The sequence below is a fragment of the Triticum urartu genome, chromosome 2A, assembly GCF_056163025.1.
Source record: "Triticum urartu cultivar PI428250 chromosome 2A, HENAU_Tu73, whole genome shotgun sequence".
NCBI classification, from domain to species: Eukaryota; Viridiplantae; Streptophyta; class Magnoliopsida; order Poales; family Poaceae; genus Triticum; species Triticum urartu.
In genome coordinates, this window is record NC_141874.1 from 671,698,258 (window position 1) to 671,724,630 (window position 26,373).

Below are 26,373 nucleotides of genomic sequence, written 5' to 3' on the forward strand. Positions count from 1 at the left end.
CTCACGCACTCAGCAATTTTTTACATCGGACATCGTGTTTCAATTATTTCTGGTCGTTTAATTGTTGTGTTGTTTTGTATTTTCCAGCTAAGTGGGCCGACTGTCTTTCTAGGGTTACCTTGGGATCAACGGAAGGAAGGCGAAAGAAATACAAGAGTGTTCAACGGATGACGACGTGTGTGGTGACCACGCGTGAGGCGGTTCCACCCGATCGCCGATGGGTGGTTCATCTCGTCGCCGATCTAGCGACGCCGGCGCTGCTGATCTTCAAGCGAGGCGTCCTGATCCAGCGCGGTGGCTCCCCGGTGTTGACCCTCATCGACGACTCCGGCGTACGCATCGACTCAATGCGGGTACACGATGAGATCTTGATCGGAGAGGGGACACAGGTACGTTTCCCATGTCACGTTGTTCTGGTCGACAGGGCGTTGGGTCCTGAGGCGGAGGCACGGCGCGACGCGCAGATCGAGGTAGAGGAGGAGAGGGAACGTCGGGAACAGAGACGAATTAAAGTCGTAGCACGGTGCGGTGCGGCCATCCCCTCCCCACGCGACGAAATTCGCTACCCCTCTTCCCCACAAGTGAGCGTGCCGCAAACGAGCGTCCATGGAGCCCTGGAAGCTGAGACTCGAGAAGAGGGCTCGGGTGATCACTGACGGGGACGAATCGAAGCTGGAGAAGCTGATGGAGATCATTGCCAGGTTCTCAATGGAGAGAAATCTGAAGGAGGCAGCAGGGTGTGCCTACAGGAAGCTCACCGAGGCAGAAGATTGGCGCCTCACACCAACAGGCGAGCTGGTGGGGGCGCTCAGGATGCTGCTGTGTGCAATGGAGGAGGCGGAATCGGACGATCCGATGTAGGCCATGAAGTGGGTGGCGTTCCGCTCACGCCGCTGCTCTCTGACGGGCCCGACAGGATTCGTGGTTGGTGCGGTGATGGCTCTGCCGGCCGCGGTCCCGGTGATGACCATGGAGAGGGGCCCTACTTCTGCGGTGGTGTCGGAGGCGCAGACAGATCTGGGGCGCGGCAAGGGCGGGAAGGGGATGAAGCCTGGGACAACGAAGAAGATCCAGAAGAAGATGTCATTGATTTTGAGGAGGTCACCACGCTTCCCACACCGCTCCCCGCGCCTGCTCAGTCTCGCTCGCCCCACTGGGCGGGGGTAGGGGTCTCGCCAGCAGGCGGCCGCTTCTGGCTGCTCGCTGGGGAGGATTCTGACAAGGAGACTGCGCTCCCGTTGGATTACCAAGGTACAATTCCCTCCATATCACTTTACTGAACCTACTTCGTTAAGGGAAAACAGAAGAATCAAAAGGGGAAAAAGCGGCTGATAGCCGCAGAAATTACAAGGGAATTAGAGGGAGATTGTTGTAATAGCCCTGCTCAGGGGAAAAAAGAGGGGACAACAATTAATCCAAACCAAGTATTACTTGGTAGAGAGATTATGGAGAAAATGAACAGAAAATATTATGCCCAAATTCCAGATATCGGGTCTAATGAGGCGAATTATATTGATGAAATGGAAATTGAGACTGGTGGGTTGGCCTGGGGAAAATTTGTTAATGAGGAAGGATTCGATGATAAAGAGAATCGAGGGCAAAAGGGAAAATGGGTAGAGATGCCCTGTAAAAATACGCTTTCTACAAGCTTTAACAGTATAAATAATGAGACTCTCTCTCTCTGTGGAGAGGAGAGTGTGATCCCCTCAAGGATTTAGGGTTTCCCCCCTCTCGCCGCCACCAGAGGAAAAGGGAGAGGGAGAGATGAATAGATGCTATAGAGGAAACCGTGGGGGGGGGGTAGATTCAACCGAGGAGGTCGAGAGGGATTCCAATACAGAAAGAAAGAAGAAGAGATTGACAAATATAAGGGGATTCTTCCACAGTTTGGCAGGGGTCCCGAAGGGTTTGGATCTGGATCCACAACTGGCGCCTCAAGTTATCTGGGAAATGGAGGAGGAATGGTAAATTCAGAAACAAAGAAAGCTGCTAAAGAAAAAGGGGGAGAAGAGAATAAGTTAGAGGCTGGCCGTGCTGGATCCGAGGGCAAAGGTAAAGATCTTGTTCATGGTTTCAACCCTCCTCTTGAGTTCTTTCAGCATCAACAGTGGTTTGGGGCTCTTCTTGCCCTGATGGCCCAACAAGGGGCAGGAGTGACTTCTGGATCAGGGAAACAGGGAGAAGGAGAGAAAAAACCTAAAGGGGATAGAGAAAAAGGAAATCAAATGTACAACAGAGATACCAACTATGGAGGAGATGCAGATACTGGATCAGGATCTAGACAAAATCAGAAAACTTGGAGTGGGACTGGTAGATTTGCACAAAGAGAAGGGCCTGAGCTGGTGAAAGGTGGGAACAATTTTACAATGATGTGTAACAAATGCAAGGATTCAGACATCTGACTAGGGATTGCAAGCTCCCAAATTGCATAATCTGTGGAAAAAACTCACACATCTCTGAGGACTGCAACTGGCTGAAACAAATGAAACCTCTACCTAAATATGTAGGATATGCAGCCAGAGGGCTGGGAGTACTTCTGATCCAGAATTCTAAGGAAGTGGTGAGTAGTGAACATGTTAACCCAATGGCAATCATCAATATTGCTTCTGGAGAGATCAATGAGACACATTTCTTGAAGGGCTTCAACTACATGTTCAAGTGGGACTAGCAATGGAGATGTAAAAGACATGGAGACAAGGCATATCTTATGAGATTTCCAAACAAGAGCAGGCTGATTGAACTTCACATTTTTTGGAATTTCAATCTGCTAGGAACTAAAGCAGTCATAAATGTGGATAGTTGGACTTATGACACTCAAGCCATAGGGAAGTTACACACTGTGTGGGTGTAGATTGGTAAAATGCCAGAATGCTTTAGACATTTTTTTGGTGCTTGTGAGGTAGCTGCCACCATTGGCCCAGTTTTAGAGATTGACATGACAACTATCCTGATGGTAAAAATCAGAGCCAAGGTGGGAGTCAGAGACATTGAAAAAATTCCAAAACACACTGAAGTAACTGATAAGGACCTCATGATTTACAGAGTGGCTTTAGAGCTTGAAAAGGTGGTGGAGCAGGGATGGTATGAAGATAAAAGGAAACGTACTAAAACTGATTCAAACAGGGAAGCTGATACAGATGACATGAGGAAAAAATCAAGATTGGTGGAGCTATTGTAGAAGGGACCAAAGAAAACATCTATCTAGAGAGTGTGGGACTCAAGCAATTTGAAGAAGTAAAGAAGAAGAATGATGAGATTTTGAGTATTCAGAAGGAATATCTGGCTGAGGTCGGTTTAAGGAAAAAAGCTGAAGTTGATCTGGACAGACTGCTACAGAAGATGCAAGAAATGGAAGAAAATAAATATAAACAGGAAGCCTGGAGGGCAGTGGAGGAAAAAAGCATAATGCATGGGAAGAAGAGAAGAACAGAATGGTGGAGATGATTAAAAAACAATAGGAGTTGATAGACAAATGCATGGAGAAAGTGGACCGGTGGGATGAAAAAGAAATTTCTTGTGAAGAGTTGGCAGAGAAAAATGATCTTGACAAAGATGCTCCACAAGATCCCCTGATAGAAGATAATTATGTTGAAAATGTGGATTATAGTGCCAGTCAGGACTCTATGGAGTCTCTGGGGTCAAAATTGGGGATCACTGCCAGAGATGACAAAGATAAGGACAAGGATGGACCAACCAGAAGAAGTGACAGAAACCTGGACAAGAAAGATGCTAAGATTGAAGATTTGGCTAAAGAAAGAGCTGCTGACAAAGACAACTATGGTAAGTCTACAACACTTTCTGAAGGGCAAATTTCTTTATTTGAGATGGATAGGAAAGTGGGGGTTGAGTTGGGGTGCACCATTGATATGGTCCACCAAAACCTAGACCTGATTTCCAGTATGGAACAAGCTAGAAGAGATATCTGTCTACAAAATATTAAAAATCAGGAAGAAAAAGAGAAAGGGAAAAGCTCTCCTGATCTAATTGATATTGGACATGCTAGCCTAGAGGAATTGTGCTCCGAAGATGACCACTCTAATGCAGAGCTAGAGTTAGATTATTATAATAATCTCAAAAAAATATTTTCCAGTAATAAGAAAATCAAGATTGGCACCTCAGCCACTAGTGCTGGGAAACATGCCACATCCATTGGGGAAGGGGGAACAAGAAAAAGAAAAAGAAACAATGAAAGGAATGTTTTGGAATGTGAGAGGGATTAGACAAGACATCAAAAGAAATTTCATTACGGAAACTATTGTAAAAAACATTTAGATTTTGTTGGTCTACTTGAGACTATTAAATGAGAATATACTAGAAATGAATTGCATAATCTTTCTGGAGGAAGGAATTTTCTCTGGGAATGGATTGCCCCTGGTGGAAAATCTGGGGGGATTCTAGTTGGGATTAACAATGATGACTTTGATTTAATACAAGTTGAAAAAGGCATCTACTTTGTCAGGACACTCCTCTTTGATAAAAAAGCTAAATTTAGCTGGAACTTAGTGACAGTTTATGGGGATGCTCAAAAAGAAGGTAAAACAAATTTTTTAGCTGAATTATACAGATTATATCAAGATAACCCTCTCCCTTGTGTGATTGGGGGAGATTTTAACATCATTAGGAACAGTGCTGAGAAAAACAAACCTGGGGGGATTGATCACTTCAGTTTTGTCTTCAATGCCATTATAGACATGCTGGATTGAGAGACATCCCCATCAGTGGGAGACAATATACTTGGGCTAATAATATGCCAGACCCCACCTATGAGAAACTTGATAGAATATTAATTTGCCCAGATTGGGAAGATAAATACCCTATGACCATGGTTACTTCCTGATACGTCTCCAACGTATCTATAATTTTTGATTGTTCCATGCTATTATATTATCTGTTTTGGATGTTAATGGGCTTTATTTTACACTTTTATATTATTTTTGGGACTAACCTATTAACCCAAGGCCCAGTGCAAATTGCTGTTTTTTTGCCTATTTCAGTGTTTCACAGAAACGGAATATCAAACGGAGTCCAAAAGGAATGAAATCTTTGGAAGCGTGATTTTTGGAACAAACGTGATCCAGAGGACTTGGAGTGGACGTCAAGCAACCAACAAGGAGTCCACGAGGTAGGGGGCGCGCCCTCCCCCCTCGTGGGCCCATTGTGGCTCAACCGACCTACTTTTTCCTCCTATATATGTTCACATACCCCGAAAACATCCAGGAGCACCACAAAACCCTATTTCCACTGCCGCAACCTTCTGTACCCAAGATATCTCATCTTGGGGCCTTTTCTGGAGCTCCGCCGGAGGGGGCATTGATCACGGAGGGCCCTATGGCCCCTACGATGCTGTGTGAGTAGTTTACTTTAGACCTTCGGGTCCATAGCTAGTAGCTAGATGGCTTCTTCTCTCTCTTTGGATCTCAATACAAAGTTCTCCTAGATCTTCTTGGAGATCTATTCGATGTAACTCTTTTTGCGGTGTGTTTGTCGAGATCCGATGAATTGTGGGTTTATGTCAAGTCTATCTATGAACACTATTTGATTCTTCTCTGAAATCTTTTATGCATGATTGGTTATCTTTGCAAGTCTCTTCGAATTATCAGTTTGGTTTGGCCTACTAGATTGATCTTTCTTGCAATGGGAGAAGTGCTTAGCTTTGGGTTCAATCTTGCGGTGCTTGATCCCAGTGACAGAAAGGGAAACGACATGTATTGTATTGTTGCCATCGAGGATAAAAAGATGGGGTTTATATCATATTGCTTGAGTTATCCCTCTATATCATGTCATCTTACCTAAGGCGTTACTCTGTTCTTATGAACTTAATACTCTATATGCATGCTGGATAGCGGTCGATGTGTGGAGTAATAGTAGTGGATGCAGGCAGGAGTCGGTCTACTTGTCACGAACATGATGCCTATATACATGATCATGCCTAGATATTCTCATAATTATTCGCTTTTCTATCAATTGCTCGACAGTAATTCGTTCACCCACCGTAATACTTATGCTATCTTGAGAGAAGCCACTAGTGAAACCTATGGCCCCCGGGTCTATTCTCCATCATATAAGTTTCCAATATATTTTATTTTGCAATCTTTACTTTTAATCTATATCATAAAAATACCAAAAATATTTATCTTATCATTATTATCTCTATCAGATCTCACTCTCGTAAGTGACCGTGAAGGGATTGACAACCCATTTATCGCGTTGGTTGCGAGGTTCTTATTTGTTTGTGTAGGTACGAGGGACTTGCGTGTGGCCTCCTACTGGATTGATACCTTGGTTCTCAAAAACTGAGGGAAATACTTACGCTACTTTGCTCCATCACCCTTTCCTCTTCAAGGAAAAACCAACACAGTGCTCAAGAGGTAGCAAGAAGGATTTCTGGCGCCGTTGCCGGGGAGTCTATGCACAAGTCAAAACATACCAAGTACCCATCACAAACTCTTCCCCTCGCATTACATTATTTGCCATTTGCTTCTCGTTTTCCTCTCCCCCACTTCACCCTTGCCATTTTATTCGCCCTCTTTTCCATTTGCTTTCTTCCCGTATGTATCTTTGTTTGTGTTTCCATTTGCTTGCATCTTTGCTTGCTAAAAATTTATTGATATGGATCCACTTAAAGTATTCTACTTGGATCATCTTCGATCCTTATGCGCTTGTGTTGAAACCCCAACTAGCCTAGTTGATGGGAAATCTTTAGATGAGCATGCTCATTTTGTGCGCCATCATTTGTCTGAAAAAGGGAGACCCTTATGGCATCAAATAAACAGATTTCTATGTTATGCTTGGAACTTTTGTGAAATTTGTGATCTTACTTGTTGCTCTAAGAACCCTAAAAAACACTTGCCCTACCTATGTGAGTTTAATGACAATGAAATCTTATCTTCTTATGCAAAGGGTGTTTATAGTTACTACGATATCGAACAAATTGAAGAATTTGTTGCTTTTAAGGGTGTTTATGAAGTCGCTTCTTTGATTGAAAAATATGATGTTACTCTCTACGAATCTGAAAATTACGACATACTTAAATATTGCTATGAAAACTATGCTCATAATGTCTATGTCAAAGAATTTATTGAAAGAATGACCATTGCTTCGGAAGAAAATAATGATATCCATGAATCTATAGATAATCATGATTCCGATGATTTGATTGAAATATCCCTTGATGAACATGATGCTTGCTATTTTTGTGGCCATGATGCCAATATTTATGAAGATGAGTTTGCTATAGTTCCTTATGTTAAACATGATATCGTTGCTATTACACCCATATTTGATAGTTCCTTCGATGAAAAGCATGATTGCAATGATGTTATTATGAATTATATTAATGTCAATTGTGCTAATAATATGCAAAACCCTAAGCTTGGGGATGCTAGTTTTGCTATGTCCTCTACTTGTTGCAATGATCATGATTGGGGTGATTCTTCTTTTGATCTTGAAAATTTATTTAAGCCCCATGATGAATATGAGATTGATAATGTTTGCAATAATATTGAAAGTGGGTTTGGAAGAGTGTCAACTTTAGATCCCACATATTTGGAGAATGTTCAATCTTATGAAGTTTTTGATAAAAGTGGGTTTGGACAGGTCATGACTTTAGTTAATGTTAATCCCACTATTTTGGAAGAGTCTCAACTTTGCATACATGTGGATCGTGTTAAGAATATGTTTTGTGATATCTATATTTTTGAATTTGCTTATGATCCTACATGTAATTATTATGAGAGAGAAAAATATGGTGGTAGAAATTTTCATGTTACTAAATTACCTCTCGTTATGTTGAGATTGCTATTGTTTCTTTCCGCTTCCTTGCATATGCTAGTTTTTGCTTGCCTTGATAATTTGTTTGCCTATAAGATGCCTATGCATAGGAAGTATGTTAGACTTATATGTGTTTGTCACATGTTTTATGATGCTCACTTTGTGCTTCAATTATTTTCTTTCATGTGAGCATCGTTGAAATCTTATGCCTAGCAAGGGACATTAAACGATAGCGCTTGTTGGGAGGCAGCCCAATTTTATTTTTGTTTCTTGATTTTTGATTCTGTTTAGTAATAAATAATCCATTTAGCCTCTGTTTAGATGTGGTTTTATGCTTTTAATTAGTGTTTGTGTCAAGTAGAACCTTTGGGAAGACTTGGGGAAGGTCTTTGCGATCCTGCTGTAAAAAACAGAAACTTTAGCGCTCACGAGATTTGCTGCCATTTTTACTGGAGAGTGCTATTTAGTTAATTATTTTTGAAGATGATTAATAGATAAATTCCTCACGTCCAGAAATTTATTTTAGAATTTTTGGGGTTCCAGAAGTATTCGAAACCTACAGATTACTACAGACTGTTCTGTTTTTGACAGATTCTGTTTTTTGTGTGTTGCTTGCTTATTTTGATGAATCTATGGCTAGTAATAGAGTTTATGAACCATAGAAAAGTTGGAATACAGTAGGTTTAACACCAATATAAATAAATAATGAGTTCATTACAGTACCTTGAAGTGGTGGTTTGTTTTCTTTTACTAACGGAGCTCACGAAGATTTTCTTTTAAGTTTTGTGTTGTGAAGTTTTCAAGTTTTGGGTAAGGATTTGATGGATTATGGAACAAGGAGTGGAAAGAGCCTAAGATTGGGGATGCCCAAGGCACCCCAAGGTAAAATTCAAGGACAACCAAAAGCCTAAGCTTGGGGATGCCTTCGTCTTCGTCCATCGGTAACTTTACTTGGAGCTATATTTTTATTTGCCACATGATATGTGTTTTGCTTGGAGCGTATTGTATGATTTGAGTCTTTGATTTTTAGTTTACCAAAATCATCCTTGCTGTACACAACTTTTGGGAGAGACACACATGAATTGGAATTTTTTAGAATACTCTATGTGCTTCACTTATATCTTTTGAGTTGGATAATTTTTGCTCTAATGCTTCGCTTATATCTTTTAGAGCACGGCGATGGTTTTATTTTATAGAAATAATTGATGTATCATGCTTCACTTATATCATTTTGAGAGTCCTTTAGAACAACCTGGTAATTCACTTTGGCTATAAATTTATAAAAGCTAAGAGAAGTTGGATGCTTGATGGATGGTTTTGAGATATAAAGGTGGTAATATTAGAGGTGTGCTAGTTGAGTAATTGTGAAATAGATGAATAATTGTGTTGAAGTTGGCAAGTCCCGTAGCATGCACGTATGGTAAACGTTATGTGACAAATTTGGAGCATGCGGTGTTATTTGATTGCTTTCCTTACGAGTGACGGTCGGGGACGAGTGATGGTCTTTTCCTACCAATCTATCCCCCTAGGAGCATGCGCATAGTGCTTGGTTTTGATGACTTGTAGATTTTTGCGATAAGTATGTGAGTTCTTTATGACTAATGTTGAGTCCATGGATTATACACACTCTCCCCCTTTCATCATTGCTAGCCTCTTCGGTACCATGCATTGCCCTTTCTCATCTCGAGAGTTGGTGCAAACTTCGCCGGTGCATCCAAACCCCGTGATATGAACGCTCTATCACACATAAGCCTCCTTATATCTTCCTCAAAACAGCCACCATACCTACCTATTATGGCATTTCCATAGCCATTCCGAGATATATTGCCATGCAACTTTCCACCATTCCATTTATTATGACACGCATCATCCTTGTCATATTGCTTTGCATGATCATGTAGTTGACATTGTATTTGTGGCAAAGCCACCATGCTCAAATTTTTCATACATTTCATTCTTGATTCATCGCAATCCCGGTACACCGTCGGAGTCATTCACATAGAGTCATATTTTGTTCTAAGTATCGAGTTGTAATTTGAGTTTTAAGTAATTAAAAGTGTGATGATCATTATTAGAGCATTGTCCCATGTGAGGAAAGGATGATGGAGACTATGATTCCCCCACAAGTCGGGATGAGACTCCAGATGAAAAAAAAGGAGGCCATAAAAAGAAGAGAAAAGAAGGCCCAAATAAAAAAAGAGAGAAAAAGAGAGAAGGGACAATGTTACTATCCTTTTTCCACACTTGTGCTTCAAAGTAGAACCATGATCTTCATGATAGAGAGTCTCTTGTTATGTCACTTTCATATACTAGTGGGAATTTTTCATTATAGAACTTGGCTTGTATATTCCAATGATGGGCTTCCTCAAATGCCCTAGGTCTTCGTGAGCAAGCAAGTTGGATGCACACCCACTTAGTTTCTTTGATGAGCTTTCATATATTTATAGCTCTAGTGCATCCATTGCATGGCGATCCCTACTCCTTGCATTGACATCAATTGGTGGGCATCTCCATAGCCCATTGATTAGATGCGTCAATGTGACACTTTCTCCCTTTTGTCTTCTCACACAACCTCAATCATCATATTCTATTCCACCCATAGTGCTATGTCCATGGCCCGCGCTCATATATTGCGTAAAAGTTGAAAGAGTTTGAAAAGGCTAAGTATGAAACAATTGCTTGGCTTGTCATCGGGGTTGTGCATGATGGGAGCATTTTGTGTGACGAAAATGAAGCATGGCCAAACTATATGACTTCGTAGGGATACATTTTCTTTGGCTATAGTATTTTGATAAGACATAATTGTTTGATTAGCATACTTGGAGTATTACTATTTTTTATGTCAACAATAAACTTTTATCTTGAATCTTTCGGATCTGAAAATTCATGCCACAATAGAGAAAAATACATTGAAGAAACATGCTAGAAAGCATTCCACATCAAAAATTATGTTTTTATCATTTACCTACTCGAGGACGAGCAGGAATTAAGCTTGGGGATGCTAATACGTCTCCAACGTATCTATAATTTTTGATTGTTCCATGTTATTATATTATCTGTTTTGGATGTTAATGGGCTTTATTTCACACTTTTATATTATTTTTTGGGACTAACCTATTAACCCAAGGCCCAGTGCAAATTGCTGTTTTTTTGCCTATTTCAGTGTTTCGCAGAAAAGGAATATCAAATGGAGTACAAACGGAATGAAACCTTCGGGAGCGTGATTTTTGGAACAAACGTGATCCAGAGGACTTGGAGTGGACGTCAAGCAACCAACGAGGAGTCCACGAGGCAGGGGGCGCACCTACCCCCCTGGGCGCGCCCTCCCCCTCGTGGCTCAATCGACCTACTTCTTCCTCCTATATATGTTCACATACCCCGAAAACATCCAGGAGCACCACGAAACCCTATTTCCACCGCCGCAACCTTCTGTACCCAAGAGATCCCATCTTGGGGCCTTTTCCGGAGCTCCTTCGGAGGGGGCATAGATCACGGAGGGCCCCTACATCAACTCCATGGCCCCTCCGATGATGTGTGAGTAGTTTACTTCAGACCTTCGGGTCCATAGCTAGTAGCTAGATGGCTTCTTCTCTACTCCTTGCATTGACATCAATCGATGGGCATCTCCATAGCCCATTGATTAGCTGCGTCAATGTGAGACTTTCTCCCTTTTTGTCTTCTCACACAACCTCAACCACTCTATTCTATTCCACCCATAGTGCTATGTCCATGGCTCGCGCTCATATATTGCGTAAAAGTTGAAAGAGTTTGAAAAGTCTAAGTATGAAACAATTGCTTGGCTTGTCATCGGGGTTGTGCATGATGAGAGCATTTTGTGTGAGGAAAATGAAGCATGGCCAAACTATATAATTTTGTAGGGATAAGCTTTCTTTGGCTATGTTATTTTGATAAGACATAATTGCTTGGTTAGCATACTTGGACTATTATTATTTTTATGTCAACATTAAACTTTTATCTTGAATCTTCCAGATCTGAACATTCATGCCACAATGGAGAGAATTACATTGAAGAATATGCTAGAAAGCATTCCACATCAAAAAATCTTTTTTTATCATTTACCTACTCGAGGACGAGCAGGAATTGAGCTTGGGGATGCTTGATACGTCTCCAACGTATATATAATTTTTGATTGTTCCATGCTATTATATATTCTTTTTTGGATGTTTAATGGGCTTTATTTTACACTTTTATATTATTTTTGGGACTAACCTATTAACCCAAGGCTCAGTGCAAATTGTTGTTTTTTGTGCCTATTTCAGTGTTCCGCAGAAGAGGAATATCAAACGGAGTCCAAACGGAATGAAACCTTCGGGAACGTGATTTTTGGAACAAACGTGATCCAGAGGACTTGGAGTGGACGTCAAGAAAAGAACGAGGAGTCCACGAGGGAGGGGGAGTGCCTACCCCCCTGGGCGCGCCCTCCCCACTCGTGGGCTCCTCGTGTCTCAACCGACCTACTTCTTCCTCCTATATATACTCAATTACCCTGAAAACAACCAGGAGCACCGCGAAACCCTATTTCCACCGCCGCAACCTTCTGTACCCAAGAGATCCCATCTTGGGGCCTTTTTCGGAGCTCCGCCAGAGGGGGCATCGATCACGAAGGGCCTCTAGATCAACTCCATGGCCCCTCCGATGATGTGTGAGTAGTTTACTTCAGACCTTTGGGTCCATAGTTATTATCTAGATGGCTTCTTCTCTCTCTTTGAATCTCAATACAAAGTTCTCCTCAATCTTCTTGGAGATCTATTCGATGTAACTCTTTTTGCGATGTGTTTGTCGAGATCCGATGAATTATGGGTTTATGATCAAGTCTATCTATGAACAATATTTGATTCTTCTCTGAAATCTTTTATGCATGATTGGTTATCTTTGCAAGTCTCTTTGAATTATCAGTTTGGTTTGGCCTACTAGATTGATCTTTCTTGCAATGGGAGAAGTGCTTAGCTTTGGTTTCAATCTTGTGATGCTCGATCCCAGTGACAGAAAGGGAAACGACACGTATTGTATTGTTGCCATCGAGGATAAAAAGATGGGGTTTATATCATATTGCTTGAGTTTATCCCTCTACATCATGTCATCTTACCTAATGCGTTACTCTGTTCTTATGAACTTAATACTCTAGATGCATGCCGGATAGCGGTCGATGTGTGGAGTAATAGTAGTGGATGCAGGCAGGAGTCGGTCTACTTGTCACGGACGTGATGCCTATATACATGATCATGCCTAGATATTCTCATAATTATTCGCTTTTCTATCAATTGCTCGACAGTAATTCGTTCACCCACCGTAATACTTATGCTATCTTGAGAGAAGCCACTAGTGAAACTTATGGCCCCCGTGTCTATTCTCCATCATATAAGTTTCCAATCTATTTTATTTTGCAATCTTTACTTTTAATCTATATCATAAAAATACCAAAAATATTTATCTTATCATTATTATCTCTATCAAATCTCACTCTCGTAAGTGACCGTGAAGGGATTGACAACCCCTTTATCGCGTTGGTTGTGAGGTTCTTATTTGTTTGTGTAGGTATGAGGGACTTGCGTGTGGCCTCCTACTGGATTGATACCTTGGTTCTCAAAAACCGAGGGAAATACTTACGCTACTTTGCTGCATCACCCTTTCCTCTTCAAGGGAAAACCAACACAGTGCTCAAGAGGTAGCATTGCCCTAGAAAGAGAGATTTCTGATCACACACCCTTGCTGTTGGACTTGGGTGAACAAAAAATGCTCCACCTATCTTCAGGTTTGAAAATGCCTGGATGCATATGGAAGGATTCAAGGAATTTGTTGAAAAAAATTGGGAGCTGAAATGCAATGGGTCCAGTGTGGACACCTGGCAAAAAAGACTTAGAAATATCAAACAGAAAATAAAAGGGTGGATCTTAAATGCAAATGATATGTATAGGAAGAGGAAAAAAGAATTACTGAATATGCTTGACATTCTGGATAAAAATGCAGAATCCAGAGGGATTAATGCCCAAGAAAGAGTTATGCAAAAGGAACTAAGGAGAGAGCTAAAAGAAATCTTCAAGTTAGAAGAGATTAAATGGTTGCAAAGGTATAAATATAAAGAAATCAAAGAAGGAGATTCTAACACTAGATACTATCATGCTAAAGTAAATGGGAGAAGGAGGAAAAGTAGAATTATTAAATTGGAGCAAGAAGGAGAAGTGATTGAAGGGGAAAAAGAACTGATGGACTATATTACTGCATTTTATAAAAATTTATTTGGTCAAGCTGAAAATTCTACTATAAACCTTAACATTCAGGGATCCACTGAGATCTCCTCCCAGACTCAAGAAGACTTAATTAAAAAATTCTCTATGGAGGAGATCAGAGAAGTTGTCTTCTCCATGGAAAAAAAATAAAAGCCCAGGACCTGATTGTTTTGCCATAGAATTTTACCAGAATTTCTTGGATATAGTTAAACATGATCTAAAAAATATTCTGGATGATTTTTACAGCGCGGGGGGGGGGGGGGTGGACTTGGCCAGGTTGAACTATGTGATTATTACCCTGGTTCCTAAAGTTAAAGATGCCAAACAAATCCAAAAATTCAGACCCATCTGTCTATTGAATGTTAGCTTCAAAATAATTACTGAAGTCTTGATGAATAGACTCAGTAAGGTTGTTAACCCTATTATTTCACCCATTCAAACTGCTTTTGTGAAAGGCAGATACATAATGGAAGGAGTGGTCATCCTACATGAAGCTCTAAACTCAATTAAGAAGAAAAGACAGAACGCTATGTTGTTTAAGGTTGATTTTGAAAAAAAATCATATGACAAAATTAAATGGCCTTTTGTCCACAAAATGCTCAAACTTAAAAACTTCCCTGACAAGTGGTGTGACTGGGTGATGCACACCATGAGGGGGGGACAGGTGGGGGTGAAGGTCAATGATAATATTGGTAAATACTTCAAAACCTTCAAAGGACTCAGACAAGGGGATTCCTTATCCCCTTGCTATTTGATCTAGCTGTAGATGCCCTGGCAATAATTATGGATAGGGCGAGAATGGAGGGATACATTAAAGGAGTACTCACCGACACTCATGAAAACGGAATTAATATGCTGCAGTATGCAGATGACACTATTTTTCTGATATAAGATGATGAGGAGTCAGCAAAAAATCTGAAATTTATTCTGACAGCCTTTGAACAAATGTCAGGGCTGACAATCAACTTTCATAAGAGTGACATCTACCTTTTTGGGGAAGCTAAAAATAGAAAGGATCTATACCAGGGGATCTTCACCTGTGCTCTGGGGGAAATGCCCATAAAATACCTAGGTTTACCTGTTCACAATAAAAGGATATGTAATAGAATGTGGAGGAATGTTACTAAAAAAATTGAAAAGAGATGTGCGTGCTGGTAGGGCAGATTGCTTAGTATAGCTGGTAGAGTCACACTAGTTCAGTCGTGCCTTACTAATATACCAATATATATGATGTCTTTCTATCTGCTCCCTGCTGGAGTCAGAAAAAAAGTTGACTTCTTCAGGGCTAGATTGGTTTGGCAAGCTGAAGAAGATAAGAAAAAGTATCACCTAGTTAACTGGAAAATGTGTTGTTTACCAAAACAACAAGGAGGTCTGGGTTTGATCAACATGGAAAAATTTAATATTGCCCTGCTAGCTAAATGGATCTAGAAGCTGGAGGCTGAGGATGGACTCTGGCAAGATATTATAAAATCTAAATATCTCCATGGCAAATGCTTGTCTGGTGTCAAGAAAAGACACAGAGATTCTCAATTTTGGACCTGTCTATTAAAGATTAAGGATCTGATCTTTCCCCATATCAAGAAGAGAATTGGAGATGGGAAAAACACCAGATTTTGAGAAGATTGGTGCCCTTCATTATACTCTATTAGCAATAATAGGGAGATTACTGTTAGTGGAGTGATGGAGAAAGGATGGAATGCCATGTCCTTTAGAAGAACAATTAGTGGGGGATATAGTATTCTATGGGATAGTCTTAAAAGAAGATGTCAAAAAATCATAATACATGGGGGTAGAGATCAACCCCTGTGGATGCTAAATGCTAATAGAATTTTTTCGGTGAAATCTTTATAACTGCACCTTCTCAAAACTGATCTTGGCTTCCCACACAAATTTCTGTGGAGACCTAAGGTGCCTGCCAAAATCAAATTCTTTCTCTGGCTAATGACCAGGAAAAGTATTCTGACCAGAGATAACTTACTCAAAAGAGGGTGGAAAGGGGACAAGCAATGTGTGTTTTGTGGAAAAGATGAAAACATTGACTATCTTTTCTTCTCCTGTTCGGTGGCTCGCTTGGTTTGGAACCTGATAGGATGTGCATTCGATCTTAAAAAAATTCCTAGAGATACCAATGAATGTTTTGGGAGCTGGTTAGGTCAATTTAACAAGGAGAGCAAAAAAAATGGTCCTGACTGGCACTTCAGCCCTCCTTTGGGCGATCTGGAACTGTAGAAATGATATTGGTTTAACAAAAGAAATTTGAATGACCCAATTAGGATCATCAAAAGAATGTGGAGCTGGATCACTGACTGGTCTATTTTACAGAAAAAGGACCCAGAGGAAAGAATGGTGATGTTGGGGGCAAGGATCATCGAACAGGTGGCAAGTGAGATCTTGAAAGCTTCGCAGGGATGGCGCTTCCAAGTTCCGAGGCTGCAGATGTGAAAAAGATTAGCGAAGCTGCGACGCTCCCAGCTTGTCTTCCTGTTTCTGTGCTTTTAGCCTTCTTCTTTTGCGTTGGAATTGTAATGAAGTCTTAAGTTTGCTCATCGTGGGGATGTTGACAGCTCTAGGCCTCCTCCCCTGTTATGTTTCGTTTTTCTTTTCCCGTTTATGAACTTGTATCAAGACTACTGAACTGTCGCTCGGCTTCGGCCTGGTTTCTCTAATAGAAATCGGAGGGGAAACCCTCTTTTGCTCCCAAAAAAATTGGCGCGAAATCAGGCTACTCTGGTTGATTTGGGTCTAGAGGGTACTGTAGCCCATTGACCGACTCAACCCGTTCGTTTCACGTTCCAACGTCCCCCTCCCTCCGTTCTCGCCAGGGGCGGACCTAACAACTTTTTTGAACGGGGAGGGGGGGATACTTGAGTGGGGGCATATTTTGGCACATTTTGTATAAATTTAGAGAGTTTTAGTTTTTTTCCTAATAATACAACCAAATCTATATCTATATATATATATATATATATATATATATATATATATATATATATCTATACCTACTAATAAAACAAGGTGATATTCTTGCTTTCGTCCCGCGGTGATTTTATTTTCTATATGTATGCGACGTGGTACTAATTTGGTGACATATGACACATGCACGCCCGTCCGTCGAGCACAGCCTGTGTTGTGTTGTTGTGGCCCATCTTATATCTTAGTTGTAGCCCGTTTAAAACATACACCTCGGCGGGCTGACTGCAGTCCAGGAAAATAGAAGGAAAAAAATTGCTCTCCAGAATCGAACTAGTGATCTCCAATGTACTGTACACAGCCATGTGAGATAACGAGGGAAGGGTAAACTAAACAGAATTAAAGGAGGACGATGAATGTTCTAGCACACGGACGTTATTAAAGGAGTTAGGAAGGCAAAGGCTCCAGGCCTCTGGCGCATGGCGTCCTTGAATTAAGCGGATTCATTCATATTTAAAAAAATAGGAAGGTTGACTCACGATGTGGGCAAATTAAATGGATTCATCCCTAATAAAAGAGAATTAAATGAGATTAGGAAGAAGGGCGCACGGCGTGGCCAAATTCAATGGAATCGTCCGTAGAATAATGAAAAAATTGTACATTGCTACATGATGATGCCTTAATTGGTTTCTAATTACTAAGCAGGATTTTGCTTGGTCTTCAACGGCAGGCTTAAAAGCATAGCCGGGAACTGCTTTCTTTCCTCACTAGAGGCTAAAATAGGCCTCCAACAATTCATATGGTAATGACAGAAAATATTGTCCCCATGCAAAAATTGCTACAAGTTAAGTGGTGCTAATTTGCGGCAGCACTAGCGACTCTAAAACCAAAATCAACTAGTAGAGTGCCCGTGCATTGCTACAGGCGACAATGTAGATAATCAACATTCTTATACTCACAATGTTTTTTTTCTGCATGGGTAGTTGTGAAATTTTGGTAGGAGTCAATAGATCATGTATATGTTTGAGGCAAACAACAACTAGTTCCTAATTACAGTGAGTGAGATGTGTCTTCGGGGAACAACTAACACTCTTTTGATTAAATGGAAGTGACACAATCCAGCGAGGAAGATAGAAACCTGACAAATAAAAAAAGGATACAGGCAAACTGCACCCACAACATACCACTTGATCATATTCATACAATAGTGTTGGCAGCATGCTGCTGGGCCTCTCCGGCCTCGTCCTGGTAGATAGCCTCGTCGGTGTCGCACTGTGATGCCTCTCGTCGTGCTGTTCAGCCTGGTGCTCGTGCCCCCCGCGCTCGTCGTCACCGGGTTCATCGCCATCAGCGTGCATACCTTATTCTGATAACAGTGATTGAGTTATCATGTTTATTGTCCTGAACCTAGTGTCAAACAAAACCATGTTTCAGGGACATTCACACGCAAAGTAAAGATGAACAGCATGCATAACTTTGGCTAGACCAAACTGTAGTGTGGTTTGGTCGTACCTTAACAAAACGCCAGAGACGCCATCCGGCACCCATCTGTTGCATCCGCTGATCAAATAGTAGGACCTACAAACTGGTTATACACTAAAAAGCTAAGCATGATCAGTATAAACCTAAAACAGATTTAGCAAACAGAACCACATATAACTCCCAAGCAAGGAAAGGTACCTCTGCATCAGTAGAACGCCTATGAGTTGCAACGGGTTGCATTGATGACTTCTTTTTTTTACCGTTCAAGCACCCTTATTCTCTTCCTTCTCCCAGCTAAAAATGTTTCTCCGAGTGATATGTCAATGGTTAAATTTACACTACATAAAGGAAGGCGAAATGGCTCATCATGAGATATGACTCACTCATCTGTAATCATAAACATCATATTCTTGTTTCATCAAGCAACAAATAACATGGTTGTACACAATGGCCATGCAAAACTGGTAAAGAAAACAAACAATTGGACCATGGTATGTTTCCAAATGAAATTGATGTGCATTGCAATGGAAAGTATGGGACCTATCTTGGAATAGTTGCAGAAAATAAGAGAATATGGGTGAAAGACTAAAATATTTATTGCAACTAATCTACTTTTCTTAAAATTAGTTTACCTACAAAATCACCATTCAGTCTGGTAGTTCAGAGGATGTGTTTGATGTCAGTTCAGAAGGTTGAATATGAGACTATACCAGAAGCAAAGGATTCCCTGAAGGAGTAGCTATTGAAGATATTTCATATTCTTTATGTCGAACAGGTGTGACTGGCTGGTATTATTTTTCAAACAAGCGTCTTCTGACATGTCAAATATCCAATCAAAGTGTGACCTACCTAGACTGAAACCAAAGTTCATAGACATGCATGTAAACTGGAAACTATCCCGCGCCACAACCCCAACATGCCACCGCTCTTCCTCGAGCAGCAACGCCGCATGATACAACTAACTATAGCCCACGCTGCTCATGACAGCCGTACACAGACCACGAACGCCGCACCAATTTCTGGTGCCGCTACCCCCACCACTGTCCCTTGAGCACTAACGTCGAACGATACAGCTACCCGCAGCTCACGCTGCTCAGGCCAACCGCACATAGACCACGAACGCTGCACCACATCCTGGGCCGCTGCCCCAACATGTCGTCCAACAGTCCCGACTGGGGCGCATTGACAGACCTGACAACTGTGAGGACTGAACCGGGTGTCGATAGTTTCAGTTAACTGTAGCAGATCAAGGAAAACGCTTCAGAAGAAACGGATGGCTAAGATGACTCCTCACTGTTACCGCTCGTCGCTAGCCGTTAGATTGAATTGTGTCTTTACCGTTAGCTGTTATTGTTCCGTTTCACCCCGTTGCCGGGAGCTATCGCCTATAAAGACAGCCAGGCTGTGGCTGGCTGGAGGCATCGTGTTGTTGCTGAGAATTGCCTAGATGGCTAAGTAAACCCATATATTAATACATACATTCGAGATCTGGGCGGAATTCCCCAATCTCTCCCCTCCAAATCTCTAGATCGCATCCCGATTGCTAGCTAGTTCCTGACAACAACCTTGCTGCTTCCGCACTTCAAGGTCCTCACCCAAGCCATGCCGACAAGCAGCCCTACCTCTTGGAGCTGTTGTCGCAGTACTTCCCGAGGCCACAGCCTCGACACTTAATAGAAGATCCCGGAGCCGCAGCCCCGACATACACCGCCCTTGAAAACGAAAGAGCCCCACACGACATCCAAAGGCTGACCCTCCAAGGCAACGCCTCCGAAGATGGTTACGACATAAACGCCATTGTCGCCCGTAGAAAACTGGACTTTAGGTTCTGATCCGGAGAGCCCAAGCACATGAAAGGATAGGAAGATGTCTACGACTATGCCTCTAAGAAGGTCACGGAGCTTTCACTCGAGTCCCTGATCTCCTATCAGTGAGCTTGCTTGCAAATCTGGTCACGCAACGATACCCAGGCCATCAGAGCCAAGAACATTGTGTAGGTCACCCCCCCTACCGTCAGCCGACATAGCCCTCACGCGACGACCAGCTACAGCAACTCATGCGACACAGAAACAACGCAGTTGTCAGGGTCAGATCTGAGTGCATCGCTCCAAATCCACCATCCCGAGCCGGTGCAGCAGCCCCTGCCATAGCAGCCATCAGCCCAAGGCCGCTGCCCCAGCATTCTCTGGCGCCGCAACCACCGGCTACCCCGCTGCAGATCCACGAAACCAGGAGAACAACGTCATCAATCTGCAGAGCAGCACAGTCACACCTCTCGCCGCGAAGAATTGCACAACGCCCATATGTCCACCCTCGCGCATGCTAGGCGCCAGATCCACGCCCACCTCGCACCTCCGCCACGGACCAACGCACACAGTCGGCCGGAGCACCTGTACGCCTTACTTTGCCAGCGCACATGCCAGATCGGCTCGCACCCTGGCCGAACCTGCGGTCACGCGCACCAGCACGCCATGCCGCCGCCAGCTCGCCCTCACCAATAAATATAAATGAAAAGTGAAATTATGTAGTCTTAATTGCACAATCAAATCATCCTCAAGCAAATAAAGAGGTAGTTGTTCATCTAAGGCTGCATACCTAGTAGTTGGAAATTGGAAGCACTTAGAAATAAGCATAACATATCAGAAACACAATTTTCTTTTCTATCAGCGATCTCCCCCACATGAAAAGAAGATAGTATGCTCAAAAATCATTATTCGTCACAAAGGATGTATTTAACTAAAATGCATAAGACCAAACAATGCACAAAAATGGTAATAGTAGGCATAATTGTTATCCGAGTAGTGCTGACCAGAAACTACGTATGTTCATTGTGTCGATCATCCACACGTTCGGATAAAATATAATTTGGTCGAACCAAGAAATAGAATGAAAGTTATTTTTTACTTATGCTAACAGACTACCTTGAGTTTCCATATTCCTGCAAACTCGTGAATAATATTTCCTTTTCTCTTCTCTTTGTAAGACTAATTCCCAAATTCCATCTGGTACTAATTAAAACATATAGAAATACCATGAGAATACTCGTACATGTCTAAAATACCAGTTGCAAACTGACCAAAGGCCTAGTAGCGCAAGTGTGTAAATTGGTATCAAGGAGAACTTATGCAACAATTGGTGCAGACTAATCCTATTAACTTCCCGTGTCTAGTACAGTCAATAAAGTATCACGTTCAAAACAAATCTGATATAGTGTGAATAAATTAATAAGTAAATCAATATGGTGCATACTCTAAAAGGTCAGATCTTTGATGTCGTAGAAGTTACTAATCTTCTGCTCGTTTCAAAAATCCCTACAGAAAAAAAGGAATACATTTCAAGCTCCAGCATGAACCAGCAATTTATTATGTGAAATACGTTCTTATCAGCAATAGATATTTTCAGATCAAAAAATAGTATCCAATCTTATAAGGAACTCTATATTATGAAACTCCCACTCATAGGTGTTAATATGAGACCTTCATGAAATAGATCTAAACCGAGGGTAGTATTTCATATCAGTTATTTTACCATATGAACTTGATACTATTACTATCATCGACGGCAAAACTGACACAATTTATTTTTATAAAAAATAACCATAAGGAAGGTCATACATCAGTGCCAGCAAAAATATGATCATATACCCAGCACAAATTTATATGCCCAACAAAACCGCAACCCCAATCAAACAAAAGATCAGATGGGCTGATCCCTAAGATCGAGAAGATATCCTATTCTTCGCAGCTGCAATTGTTTGCCATCCAAACTGGTGGGCCTAATTATAGGCATGTAAATAGTCCTAACATGTATTTTTCATAGCTGCATCAGGTATGACTGAACTTTCTTAAAAATAGCTCGCATCATGCTAAGTTTACCAAACCAACATACAAATGAAATATTAGAAAAGACTACATGACAATTTTTACCTCGATGATTAGTTTGGGATCTCATGGGTTTTGCTTTCTGGCGATGTAATTGGACATGGATATTCTTCACATCTGCAAGTGCCTTCGGCCGTGGGTGGAGGCTGACTGACCCTTGAGGAGCTTGTGGCGGGTCTTGCACTCCAGGCAGTTCCCTCGTGGTGCTCGTACTTGTAGCATGTTTGGCAGGCGGAGAAGGCCACACCCATTGCAGGTGAAGTGCTCGACGTGAGCCCCACGTCGTCCCCGCAAATGAAATATTTGATTTACAGAAGGGGTTGAGTTCATAGTGTTTTCTAAAGCTCAGTGCCCATCTCCATATTAAAGACAAAGAGGAATTATTTCAGTTTGAAGTAGAAAGGCAATAACTTCGGAATTGCCAACCTGCAAATATAAAAAACAAAGCAAAGCAAATATTCTTATGATTTGGAAAACCGACATCCTATACAAGAAACAATATAAGTTCTAACAAATCGCTGGTTCGGTTCAAACATCAACACACATAACAGTGGCACTGATTCGCCATGAAACCATGCTATTGAGTATTGAGAGATATAGCAGCAGATGCATTTTGATATATCTAGGCACAACGGCACAAGGATTCACAACAGTGATTATATGGGGAGTAAAAAAACATTTAGGCTACATCTGGAGCTATCTATGTATGTCCAAATTTTGATCTAGTGACAGTACGTTTAAAGATACACATACACACATGTTACTACCAATAATTATGAATGGATTGTACGTTACAAATACACCATACTAAATGTTTAAGGAACACGCAACTGAGTTCTCGACAACAACTTTCCCGAAAAGGAGATGCTCTAGAAAAGAAATGTTGATCCTAGCATTTGGCAATTTGTTTCAGACCAACCTTCCTTTTCCGTGTGCCACCATGGTCGTAAATGTGCAATCTCAGATAGTGGTGCTGACTGCTTACTACTGAGATAATCCTACTTGTTGCCCGGAGCTTGACACCATTCATCCTTCTATAGGCTAGTGTTACAGAAAAGGGCAAAGAGCTAACAAAGGGCATACTCATAGTGCAGTGTTCCTTCCTACAACCCCTCGTTCCTAGTCAGTAAAAGGCTTACAACAATTTATCTTGGCTCCGCATTTACTTTAGCTTGTCTGTCGAGTTAAACAAGGATTGAGCTGCAGGTGGTTGTCACCTACTTTGGCAGTTTTGTAGAACTAAAGGCCTAAAGTTATCATAGCACAGTCAACAGATAGAACTTGCAAGTATTATGTACATTTAAGTAGATGTTTCTCAACACAAAATGCAAGCAACTGTGCAAGTAGGGTCTAAAATTCATGCAAGTAGTCAGAATATTTCCGACGCAAATCGTACAAGTAGCAGGAAGAAACAAATAAAATGTAAATAAAGAATAGTTACCTTCAGTAAATTGGTTTCTCCTAAGAAGGAAGGCAAGATGAACAGACTATGTAGCCGCAATAATGGGCCTGATGAATTAACAACTTAGCAACAATGGGCAACGTTGCGTGGACAGAGGAAGGGAACTATGAGTCGAGCAAATTGGTGAAATAATCACTGGTGCCCTGCTCCGCCAGTCTGTCGTGCATCCTCGGGATGGTGATCGGTGAGAGGTTGATGCAAGTGATGCCGCAGGTGACGCCCTCCTGCAGAAGCTCTATAAGAATCAACAGAAAGAAATCGAGTTAACAGAGATACTTTTCTAAGGGCCTGAGAGGTTATATAATGTATAGAAGATTCATGGAAAGACGTCACTTACATGATACATGTAGCTAGAGAATCACAGCGCCCTCAATTGAAGTTTTATGTTCTCCCCATTAGTGATCGCACTGAATCAAAAAGCAAAATGTCAGACAAACAGATTACCTGGAGTGAAGGCATCAGGTAAACAAATTATTTGAATCAAAAAAGCTCACTAAAAACAGAATCAAAAAGCTAAATGCCAAACAGATTGAGTACTTTGCCTGGTATACAGACTTGTCCCGCCTTGCATCAACCCCGTGCATGGTGGTGGCATCAACAGCGACATGAGCTCCCGATGCCCTTGCGTCGATAGAAAGGTTGTCATCGTCGGCGCCGCGCACCTCCGAACCAAGGATTCGTTTGGCATGGAGGAGAGCGCAATCAGATTGATGTCAACGAGCCAAGATAAAGAATATTATGACTGGGAGTTGTGTATCCCCACTTTGTGTCTGCAACCACCTCCTTTCTACAACTCTAAATCAGGGGAGCATCTCTTCATTCCCAGCGAGACGGTCTATGCAGGTGCCGCCAGCGGCAGCGACGCCCCACCACAAAAGATTGTCTTTGAGCTACGAGTTGCTGCACCCAACCCCAAGGACCTGCAGTTGGTAGATATTTATTGGGGAAAACGACCAATAAAGCATGACTGAAGTTTAAACTTTGCATAACTAAAAAGTAATCAATGCATCAAAGGATTTGATCTGTGGGCATTTTCCTTTTTCCCAAGTAACAACGTCAAACTTTTCAGGGGAAGGGTATATACAATATTTACAAAACTGAATTATTTCCACGTGTTTTTAAATCAATGGATCCTTCATCTAGTCCTTTTGCTATCTCCTACAAATTCTTTAAAGAGTACTACTACACTGCAGCAAAATAATGCAATACCTAGAGTTAAATCTATCAATTTTGGCACATACGTACTTGCATGGTCTCCTCCTCCTCTGTTAGCATTTCTCAGTCCAATTCGTGCCTGCATGAACATGGTGGCGACAAGAACACCCAAACCCCAGGACCTGCAGCACAAGAACACACAACATACATGGTGGCGAGATGGCGTGCTTCAACTGCAGTGAGTCCCCGGCCGTACACGGGTGCCCCTTTGGTCGCGATGCAGCGCCGTCGGCGGTGGGCATCACGATGCCGTCTTGGAGGCACAATCAGATCGACAAAACAATGTATCTACCTCGCCATCCATCCCAATACAAAATTGAGAGCTCCCGTGTGTATAATACCGACTGCTATAGTTGCTTGCCATCACAATTAACAAAGTAAAGCACATAGATAGAGGATAAGATTACAGCAATAAACTAAACAAGTTCAGCTTCTATTGGTGAAAGGCAACTGATGACCCTAACCGCAATTCTACACGCAATGATAACCTAAATTTACATCAAAGTGGTGCATATATACAGCTACAAGCAATCATACATAGCGAGTAGAATTCAGAGTAATATGCATAGAACAAAAAACAGAGCAAGTAACCGAGGTTAGTCAGTGAGACTGACCCTGCAATCCGACGAACATGACGACGTTGGGCTTGCCCTTCTTGGGGGTGAAGGCCGGCTTCCCGGGATCCAGCATGTTGCAGAGCTCCGTGAAGACGGCCTGCAGCACGAAACAGAAACAAAGGCATCAACCTCTCGCGCAGCCGGCCGCCTCGTTGCCGCAGACGGAGGCTGCCTCCTCGCCGGATCGGGTCGGAGCGGCGTCCCAAGAGACAAGACGCACACGGTGCCCGCCGCCTCGATCTACCTCTCCCGGCGCGGCCCATCTGGACGAGATGTTGCCGTGGCGGATCTGGCCGCCGCCCCGCTGACTTGCTCGAGACGATCTGGGGCATTCCCGCTCGTGGTGGGCAGTGCCGGCGGGGAAGAGAGCGGCGCGGGCGGAGGGAGAAGCAGTGGGTGGAGCGGCATGAGGTGGGGCTGATCGAGGAGCTCCGGTGCGGCGGCGGCTCAAGGAACCCTAGCGCGCGAGAGGGCTATCGGGGAGAGGAGTTGTTTGCGGGAGCGGGGTACAAGGTGGGACGAAATAAAACCAGCGAAAAAAAACCGTGACGAAAAAAAACCATGATAGGTGGGATCCGTGGTTTATTTTCGATCCTTTCAGTTAATAACGACGGGAGTTTGGGCATGTGCGGGACTCGATCGAGGGGTTTTCCTTAGTTTTTCGCGGCTGAGAGGAAGGTGGGAGGAAGTACCAAAGAAGTACCAAAAAAGACCGGGTGAGGTGGGACGAAAATTAAACCCGGAACACGACCTACCAACTGAGACATTAGGAGTAGAGATATGGC

General features: G+C 42.3%; 1 long non-coding RNA gene and 2 pseudogenes across 12 annotated transcripts; 2 read left to right on the forward strand and 1 right to left on the reverse strand.

Annotated features, from left to right (window-relative positions):
• Positions 1–606: 606 nt before the first annotated feature.
• Positions 607–1,167, forward strand: LOC147986595 (uncharacterized; annotated as a pseudogene).
• A 794-nt stretch (positions 1,168–1,961) lies between these two features.
• Positions 1,962–3,984, forward strand: LOC147986596 (uncharacterized; annotated as a pseudogene).
• Positions 3,985–17,891: 13,907 nt separating this feature from the next.
• Positions 17,892–26,085, reverse strand: LOC147986597 (uncharacterized). Of its 12 annotated transcripts, none has more exons than XR_015617321.1 (10): positions 25,002–26,085; positions 24,520–24,676; positions 24,299–24,418; positions 24,094–24,163; positions 23,736–23,991; positions 22,340–22,720; positions 21,663–21,724; positions 18,612–18,751; positions 18,444–18,527; positions 17,892–18,338 (listed from the first exon to the last, which is right to left on the reverse strand). It is a non-coding gene; the product is annotated as an uncharacterized LOC147986597 (long non-coding RNA). The 12 variants fall into 12 exon arrangements; XR_015617320.1 differs by having other exon boundaries at positions 24,294–24,418; XR_015617314.1 differs by having other exon boundaries at positions 17,893–18,338; positions 24,299–24,676; positions 25,002–25,685; positions 25,833–26,085.
• Between the last annotated feature and the right edge of the window lie 288 nt (positions 26,086–26,373).